Below are 10150 nucleotides of genomic sequence, written 5' to 3' on the forward strand. Positions count from 1 at the left end.
CAACAAATTTGGTATGCTACGTCAACATCGCGTCTTGTGCATGTGCGTCAGCTTCGAGTTGTATCTGTGCGCGTCAGCTTCGCGTTGTGTCTGTGTGTGTAAGCTTCGCATCTATCTGTGTGCATCAGCATTGCCCCGTACTCGTGTGCATCTACACCACTACGTGTGCGTATGTAACATCTGGCCTCTCGTACCACCAATATTGTCAGCTTGCCCGCAAAAAGCTCATGGATTTGTTTTTGTTTGCGGAGGTGGAAACTTCCAGGGTTGTTGCTCTTCCTAACTACTCCCACTCGAGCGCGCTTAACTGTGAAATCCTCCTCACTTCCACAACCATTGCGCCCAAAACATATTGGTGATATGTTAGGCGGGACATTCGTTATAGCCCAGTATCTCTCTTGTAAACATAACATATTAACAGAATAACAGAATAACATAAGATTTTCCTAAGGTGTTAGAGCGTGTGTGTCGGGCGCGTGAGTGAAGCATCGCATTGTGTGTGCTGTCTTCTGTTGGCATAGTTATCTCCAGTTGATGATAATGTTGTTACCATATATAATTTTTCACATTCAGTTTCTGACTTCTTTGGTAACAAATATCTCTCATTACACAACTACTTCGTCGTTTACATTTATGTCTCTTGTTTCATAGGTTATGAGCTGATCTCTCCATGCTTATGCAAAGGCACCCAGCAGTTTGTGCACCGATCATGCCTTGACCACTGGCGATCCGTCAAGGTAATGCCTTTGATTACCCGATCTTTTGTTGGAAACAAGATATTCTAACCCATGATAAGTTTTAACACATTTATGTGTTAATTACTCTCAATAGGAAGGGTTTGCTTTTTCGCACTGCACAACGTGCAAAGCGCAATATCACCTTCGAGTCATTAAGCTAAGCGCCCATTCCTGGCCAAAGATAAAATACAGGTTATTTGTTGCAAGGGATGTTATCCTTGTCTTTCTTGCCATGCAAATGGTGAGATTTCTTATTATCATTATCCTTATCATGCATTATCAACTACTATTCTTCGCCTACTTTTACTAATCAAACACGTCGCTCATTCAGCTGGTTGGGCTGCTTGGTGGAATTGCATACCTTGTTGACAAAGATACACATTTCAGAATTTCTCTTGCTGAAAAGTGGAACCTTATAATCTCGACAGATCCTTTACCGTTCTTCTATTGCGTGGGTACGTTTTCCTTTATATGCTGTTTAACTTTGACCTGTTTTGACCTGAGCCCCTTTTTAACCGGTTGAAAGTTAATTATTACTGAACAGGTGTGTTTGTCTTCTTTCTGCTGGTTGGGTTCTTTGGGATGGCAGTTCATTGTATGTCTTGCAACAATGACCCGCGTGTTGCTGGATGCCAGAATTGCTTTTTGGGATGGGTAATGATGGACTGTTGTCCTGCCACAATGGATGTGTGTATTGTTATAGTTATCGGGGGTGTGATTTTATTTGCGTTTCTTGGCATCGCCTACGGCTTTCTTGTGGCTACCATGGCAATGCAAAGGATCTTTCAGAGTCATTATCACATTCTCACCAAAAAAGAGCTTACACAGGTATATTCATCTTCTTAATTTCATAACAATGTAATATATAAAACATCCTAAATCATTGTATTGTAGGAGTACATTGTTGAGGATCTCCATGGATGTTACACCCGTCCTGAACTGGCTCAAGAAGATGTGGACCGCCTTACTCTTTATAAGCTTCTCTAAGTATATATGTTGAATACTGTACTTGTCTAATGTACGTACGTAATAGTAACTGCAACAATAAAAACAGTCGTCGATTCCTCTTATCTTGTGATACAACATATTATGTGTGTGGTTTATATATTGCCATCTTGTCATGAACTCATTATCATAGTGACAAAAATACCGCTCATCATATTAGTAAGAAAGTAAAAACCAAGAGATTAACAAATACAGAGATTAGAACTGATGGTTAGATTTCCACTTTTCACCATCTTGTTAATTCGATTCCTCAACCGTCCGACTCGAATCACTAACGAATATCAAATGATCACCGTCCCTAACTACTTCTATGTCGCCTACTTCCGCCCCGTCTTTGTTTACCACCTTTGATGCCAAAAACCCGTATTTCTTTACACCGATCTCCAATAACTCCTGGAAGCTTTTCGGTAACATAACAAGTTTTCCTCCAGCATCTCCTTTATCTGGGCAGCTTACAACTACCCGACCTGGGTTGCCCGAGTTTTCCCTCCCCACAGCTATGCTTGTCGGTCTCGGTGACACCAAGTCAATACTGTTCTCCCCCTCTCGAGCATTCGACATTATCCCGAAAAGTGAGTTATGGAAACTATCACCTCTCCGTCTCCGTCTTGATCGGCTCCACGACCCATCATCCGTGTCTTGGGGACCGGGCCGGGTTATTGTCGGCTCACTTTTGAACCGCCCAAGAAACTTCATGCCTGTAGAATCACGAATGCGTTTTTTCTCGGGGATTGACACGAGTGGTGGTGGTCTGGTGAACTGGTGGTCATTGGGAAATTTGAAGGACAAGAACAGGGTTTTTATCTCTTCGTGTCCTTGTTGGTCTGCTAAGGTTCGTGGGGTCCACCCGTGATAATCTTGCTGGTCAATGTTGGCTCCTTGGTCTAACAGAAACTTCACCATCTCTATGTTACCTTCGCAGACAGCAATCTGAAGAGCCGTTGAGCCATCATCTTTTCTAGCACGAGTGACATCTCCTTTATGATGAATGATGCGTTTGAGTAAGGTTAAGTTGTTCTGCTCGGCTGCAATGCAAGAAAAGCGTCCTACATCACCAGATGATAGGCCCGCACCGTTATCGGCTAAAAGCCCGATTACTGTTTCGTGGTTACCAATCATAGCTTCCCATAATGGCACATTCCCGTCTGAATCTGTATAGGTCAATGTACAATAACTTGTCAACCACTATGACACGTTTATGAAACAGTGTCTACGTGTCTAACAGGTAAATAGTTATACCTGTGCAATTGGGATCTGCTCCATAATCTAGTAGCAAAAGTACACAATTATCACTTCCTTGTGAAGCTGCTATGTGCTGAGAATGATAACAGAAAACAAATAGTAAACCAAGTTTGGTATATAATATAACCTAGAATAACTGGCAACTATATACATAAAAACTTGAATATGTGCATACCAAAGCCGTTCTTCCATTATTATCCGACTCGTTTGGATCAAGACCTTGTTTTAATAACTTTTGCAACGAAAGGTAATCTCCTCTACGCGTAGCGAAGGACAGACTTAAAGGCAAATCCATTCTCCCACGAGCCAGCATGCTCTCGGTCTCCAACAACACTCCATCCATAAGTGGATCGTGTAAGCTTTTCAAATGCTGAAAAACGAGACAGTGCTTTAGATTAATAATTAATCATGTTAATTTGAGAATACACTCTATGTTATAACTTGACAAACCTTGAGAAGATTGTCCATGATAATGGTACCGTCACCAACATGGCTTTGAACAATGTTCAAAAACGAGGTCCGGTTCAACCTTAGTAACTGGCTTAATCGTTTGGTACGAACCGTAAATAGTTGAGGTCGGTAACAAAGAACACCGATCTCGCCACATAGATCACCAGGTCTTGCTTCGCCTATGACGTGTTCGACTCCATTTTTCATAACCAGTAGTTCCTGATCAAGTTATTTAAAACACATACATATTAGAAGGTTTGTGTATTAAGAAACAAATAAACAAACTATAAAATTAAACACTCACCACTGCTCCTGTAACAAGTATGTAGAAATCTGTAGGTGCTTCATTCTGCAAAATAACATCTTCCTTTGGAGGGAAGTATTCGGCTTTCATTTCCGAGACCTTCAAATACATTCATTGTGTTATTATTGGCGGTTTTCCGAAATATACTTTCGGTAAGGGCAAGTGATGAAACATACCAGCTGAAAGAGAACATCATTCGACACACCATGAAACAAGTAGGCTTTGTCTAGAAGCGAATAGAACAAGAAATTAGAAATGCTTGAACGGATGGCTTTCGGAAGTGAGTCAATAGTCTCTTGTTGTTGAAGACCCTCTGAGTCGGTTCTAAACTTCAAACACAAATGTGCAAGCATCTGATCTTGCAACCGAACCGGCAAATGATTCCTATGTGCGAAACTCGAGGCCGCTTGGATTGTGTCTCTCTATTAAAGTAAACAGCAACTGTTAAAAACGTTATTAAACATGCATAAATGAGGAAACAAAATTACTTACAAATTGTCTGGTTTTGCTGGTACCATGGACAACCAAATTGGTCATATTTCCTATGAGATATGATGTCAAACCGAGGTTGAAAAGCATGTAACATATGACAAATATCATCTCACGTCTATTTTGAGCATGCAAGTCGCCGTATCCAACAGTCGTGAGGGTTGTGATCGACCAATACATAGATGTCACATAACGATCTACCAATTTCTGGTCTTTGAAAGCTGTGTTATCAGTCCCAATCCAAGTCCTACCGGCGTCAGGATAATCAGCAGCAATATAATAGTAGAAACAACCAGCACAGTGTACCGCGAAGATTGTAACCTATAATAATCATACGTAGGTATTGTTAGTTTAGCAATTTAACAGTTGCAAATAGGCTGCATAATCTTTCTACTCTGTAAATGTAACATCTATAGAGAATCAACTATGATTAGTACTAACGGATATAAGTTTGGCGCATCGAACACAAAAATAGTTGAAGTGCCTATCTTTCTCCAACCTGTTCACAAATGGAAAATAAATTAGGCTACAAAAAATGATTTAGATAAACAGGGTTGGATGAGTTTTGGATTGAGCCCATGAACATGTTTAGATAAATGTATTGGGTTGGTGGGTTCGCAAGTTCACCTGCCTAACCTTTTGTTTTATTATTCTTTTAAAGAAAATGTGTTTTAATCGTGTATCTTCTGGTTGCGTATTTTATACCAAAAAATTAAAAGTCAAAATGTTTCTGTTTTATACACGTTTATATCTTTGTTTGCAAAACTATAATTTTAGATCAGTAACATTTAAAAATCTATTTTCTTTTTTCAGTTTAAAGAGGCTGTGTTCGTGTCAACTCTTGAATACACATGTCAAGTTCAGGTCCATATTAAAATTCTCAGATCAAATTTGCGAACCCGTGAACACAACCCATTTAGCACCGCTGATTAAATCTGGAGGTGGTTAAATGAGTTAGTAGTGGGTCAACCCAGTTCAAAGTAGTTTTAGACGACTCAGCACATTCTCCAGCAATTTTAATATTTTATAGACAATAAATTAGTGTAAACATGATTAAAAAAAGACAATAATTTTATAACCCTTTACATAATGTTGCCTTTTCAAACATTAAAAGCACTCATTTGGACCACTTTACCCATTCAGCCAAGTTGACCTCTTTTTAACTTTTTCGACATAAAAACACAACTTAAATTAACTAATTTATTTTAGCTATCAAGACCTCCAGTCAAACCAGCATACGTTTTACCTGGCAAACAACGCACTAACTCTGCGCAAACGCCATAATCTAAACATGTTGAACAATCCATATGATTGAAAGGACCCAGTGGATATTTTGCCGGCTAGTTCAGAAGGAATCGTGGAGATGACATCAAACAAGAACCAAGTTCTTGTGTACCTCCAAGCAATCTTTTTCGGGTTGTCCACAAGAAGATAGGTACTTTTATCAAGGTAAGCTACAAAGAAGGTGAGGATAATATCAATGGCAAAAAACCCATTGACAATATCATCAATGATTGATAGTGGTCTCTGTGGTCTTTCCAAGAAACCAAACTCAAATGGGGACACCCATGCAGTATATAATACTAAAACAACTAGATATGTCTCCCATACCCTGAAAATGAAATTTAATTAATCAGAAACTAGTTAATTAATTAATAATATCAAATAAAAGGTATCTAGAATGCAGAAAAGGACTCCACTACAGGTTCTAAGCAAAGTCATTCTTTTCATACTAAAGAGTCAAAATTGGACACAGGGAGAATAAATTCTCATTTCCTTTTCAATTAAATGTCATATTCCAATATTGAATTTTAGAATTAGGCAGTGTTGTGAAAAGTGAAAACTGAAAAGGGTGAAAAGAATATAACTTCTTTAGATATATTCATGCAGCCTGTACAGTATGTGAATAATGTAAAAAAAATCCTAGAAAAGCTATCAAGCAGGAATCTTGTGTAGTAGTATGCACCATCCAAAACCAGCCCAAGATTCCAAAGACCAAAAGTCGGCCGAATCTATAATTATCTCCGTCCAAACCGAGCCTTTTTATCATGCAAATATTGTGTTTGTATCTATCTTATTCTACTCGAGTTTCTCATGTTAACAACAAGCTACTTTTCGATTTCAGAATCAATATTAAAATTTTAAATTCACATAAGAACCTAAAGGGCCTGAAAACCGTACAAGCAACTATGTCCTATAACTATTGTTTATCGCGGTTCTCATTATACAAAATAAACATAATGAGCATAAAAAATCAAACCAAGGCTAAGTTACACTTACTGTAGATTTACTTTTGATGATAAAAACAGTATAAAATATTTGTTTATAATATTTTTAGCTTGAATGCATCAAGATGATGTTCAATAAGCAATCAAGATTCTGAACTGTTAAAAAGAACAATAGTAAATTTTTTCAGTAATCTCTAACAGAATCATCAGTAGTGCAATCGTCTACGCAGTGTATCCGCCTAACAAACTAACAAATCAAAACAGAATAACAATTTTATAAAAGAATAATAATAATAATTCTCACCAAAATCAACGATTAATAATAAAACCTAACGACATACATATACATGCAATCAATCAATCAATTGCGTATACGGTGTACATACCTGTAACGACGATCGTACGGAGAGATAATGAAGTTCCGAAGCTTAGCACGGCGATTGCTAGTGGCTCCGCCGCCGAGAGACGGCAATATACCGGTGGTTAAACTGTAGTGGCTTTGGCTTCCTTCTCTAGACATCTGTTCAAGTTTATTCCTTTTTATAGATATATTACAACATAAATTTGGAGATGTTTATTGAATCCACGTAGAAGAAGATGATGATTGAGGATGGGGTTGAGAAGATATGCAGAGAAATGAGTGGTTGGGTGAAGAAGAAAGGGATAACCTTTTTATTTGAACTATAGATATAAGCTTTTAATTTTGATGTTTTTTCAATTTAATATTTAAACTGTGATGCTTTTTAAAACTATTTATATAAGTTAATTAATTAATAATTTGTTATATTTTTAAAAGAAAACTAAATACATAGATTTGATATTTTTATTTACGAACATCCTCGTATAAATTTTAACAAAAACATATTTGTTCAAAAATATATCTTTTTTGGTCTCGTAAATTAGGGATGAACTAATTCGGTACCGGTATCGAAATCGGCTGGCACCGTCGGTACCAAAGTTTTGATTTTCGGGATCGGTACGGTACCGGTATCACTATTTTCCAAATTTTTACCCTCAATACCGGTACCGTCCCGGTACCATACACGTACCAAACCGAATATTTCGGTACCGGTACCATACCTGTACCGATAATATGTTTTTGTTAATTTTTTTTGAAAAAACTAAATACAGAGGTTTGTATAAAAAAATTTTATGAACATCCCGATATAAATTTTAAAGAAAACGGATTTTTTTTGAAAAAAAAAAGTTTTTTTGTCTCGTAAACGACTTTGACACGTGCTTAAACCGGCAAGCTTAGCTAAATATTTACTTTTTTGACTACTCGACAACGATGAGTACACGAAAATTATTTTTTTTATTTATATTTGTACACAAAATTTAATATTTTTATTTAAGTTATATTAAATTAACTTTACTTATATTAATATTGTTATTTTATTTAGAAAGAGAGGGACGTGGTTAAATGGTAACCATTTCCATTATATTGTTGAAAATAGTGGAGTAGAGTGGCGTATGATGTGGCGTAATAAAACAAGAGGTAAAATGACATGTACACCTTATAGTCAAGTAATATCATGCAACTAGGTTTTGTAAGTTTTGGACATAAAAATGTTGTTTTTTTTTTTTTTTCTAAATAGCCAAAGTCAGGGCAAACTTTCATTAAAAAGGAAATGTGGTTATAAACTATGACCATCCAGATTTTCTGGACATAAACCTTGGGGAAAAAACCAGACCTCAAATCAAACTAAACTAGTGGGTTTACCCGTATTTCGGCGCGGGCGTGAAATTTACGACACATTATGTTAAATCCTTGACTAAATGCCACGTTATGTTAAATCCTAAACTAAATGTCGCAAATCCATAGTGTATTCTTCAAACAATAACTACTAACATTATTAAAATTATAATTAATAACTACTAACATTATGATTGCATATATTTTCCAAAACATGAAACTCAAATCTTTTAGATATTCAAGTCAAAACCAAACTAAGAAGCAATTGATTGTGCTGACATAGTGTATGAAACTTGAATCTACATATTTACTAATTTCAGACGTGGTGGTATTAAACAAAATCAAAATTGACTTGTTTACAAATTCGCAGCAAAGTTGGGACGTATTGGTATCACTTTCAACGGTACAACACATGAAATTTCAACTCATTAGCAATAATGGTAGAAAGCTATTTCACTAATATCAATTGACTCAATCAAAGTCAACAATTGAAACCGATTAGCAACAGTTCAGAAAATAAGAAATTTAACTAACTGTCAAAATAAATGCCATGTTTGCTTTGGAACCCTACATGCATAAAACTTCCAAAATCTTTTTATTAATTAAAATCACATAAATTTAATGTACTTTTTTTACAATGATAAAAAAGATGCAATAAAAATTACAAGAAACACAAATGAAAAATTTTAAAGAAATACACATTACAATGAAAATTAACTTATATGTCGCGTCTCAAATGAACCTAGGCTCATTATCATTGACGCTAAAGAGGCTCAGATAAGTAAAGTATCATCATAGCTGTCAAGATACAATAGTTATGTTCACCAACATAGACAACCGCCGTCACCATAGACGACCGGAGACGCTGGCAACGGCAGGGCAATGTCTAGTCACATTCTTACGATCATCGACTCAAACCAAAAAGGAAGTCACAAACAAATGACAACACTGCCATGTAAGCCCCGTTACCGGTGCCTCATTTTAACGTTGGATTTACTCATAAACGCAGTTCATAATATCAGAGTTAATAAAAACATTCGCGGAATATTAAAACATTCAAACCATTATATTACATAACCATCCTTTCTTGTCTTAATGGGCATTCAAATTATTTAAACATAAAACATTGTCTTTTAAAACATCATAACATAACACTTCATTGAGATGCCAGTGTCTTCAAATCCATGACATGTGCTTCCCCTCAAGCAAGTTGCCTCAATCTACTCACCTGCGTGCATACAAAAATTCAGCTACGCTGAGTGAGTTCTAGTTAATCTTACAACATACAGTCTGTTCTCATACTTGCACACGTGTCCGAAGGGGTGTGCATTAATCAAACTTACTCTTTATATATAACTATCCATCCTATTTAAAGAGCCTTTCGCCCTATAACCTCATATATATTATAAGGGTCTGGTCCCTAATATCACATATATTATAAAGGGTCTGGTCCCCAACATCACAGATATTATCAGGGTCTGGTCCCTACCGTCACAGATATTGTTAGGGTCTGGTCCCTACCGTCACAGATATTATTAGGGTCTGGTCCTTTTGTTTCATGCAACTGTACCATACATCTTACATACTTTCCTTGACAATACGTGCAATCTCCGAAGAGCGTTCATGTACCATCAACATATCATACATACATTATGCATACATCATATATATTCATACATACATCATATCCTACATCATACATATCAATCATATCTTTAACTACCACCTAACGTTACATGCAGTATCCGAAGATCGTTCACGCACCGTCAAGCAATCATCATACATAAATCATACAAGGCATACACTCACCACTTAAGGTAAGTGTATTAACTATCACATCGAGTATGCACACAGCCCCGAAAACTTAACAAGGAAGTGGGGCTAGAAACTCACCTCAATGCGGTTGGGGTCGAGCTGCCAGGTCAGTTTGGAAAAAATTTATTTCTATTAACTGTCTTATCACATTTTCCATTAACATTTTGAATCGTTAGTTAATTTG

The 10150-nt window shown here is 36.7% G+C and overlaps 1 pseudogene across 1 annotated transcript; it reads right to left on the minus strand.

Moving 5' to 3' along the window:
* Nucleotides 1-1940: 1940 nt before the first annotated feature.
* Nucleotides 1941-6991, minus strand: LOC143600135 (potassium channel AKT1-like; annotated as a pseudogene). The gene is made up of 10 exons (XR_013147419.1): nucleotides 6842-6991; nucleotides 5474-5839; nucleotides 4669-4726; nucleotides 4231-4548; nucleotides 3915-4160; nucleotides 3739-3837; nucleotides 3435-3653; nucleotides 3160-3354; nucleotides 2982-3057; nucleotides 1941-2893 (listed from the first exon to the last, which is right to left on the minus strand). The product of XR_013147419.1 is annotated as a potassium channel AKT1-like (transcript).
* Nucleotides 6992-10150: the final 3159 nt, after the last annotated feature.

The sequence above is a fragment of the Bidens hawaiensis genome, unplaced genomic scaffold (assembly GCF_021521415.1).
Source record: "Bidens hawaiensis isolate Kalapana, Puna unplaced genomic scaffold, B.hawaiensis_p1.1 tig00053449_1, whole genome shotgun sequence".
NCBI classification, from domain to species: Eukaryota; Viridiplantae; Streptophyta; class Magnoliopsida; order Asterales; family Asteraceae; genus Bidens; species Bidens hawaiensis.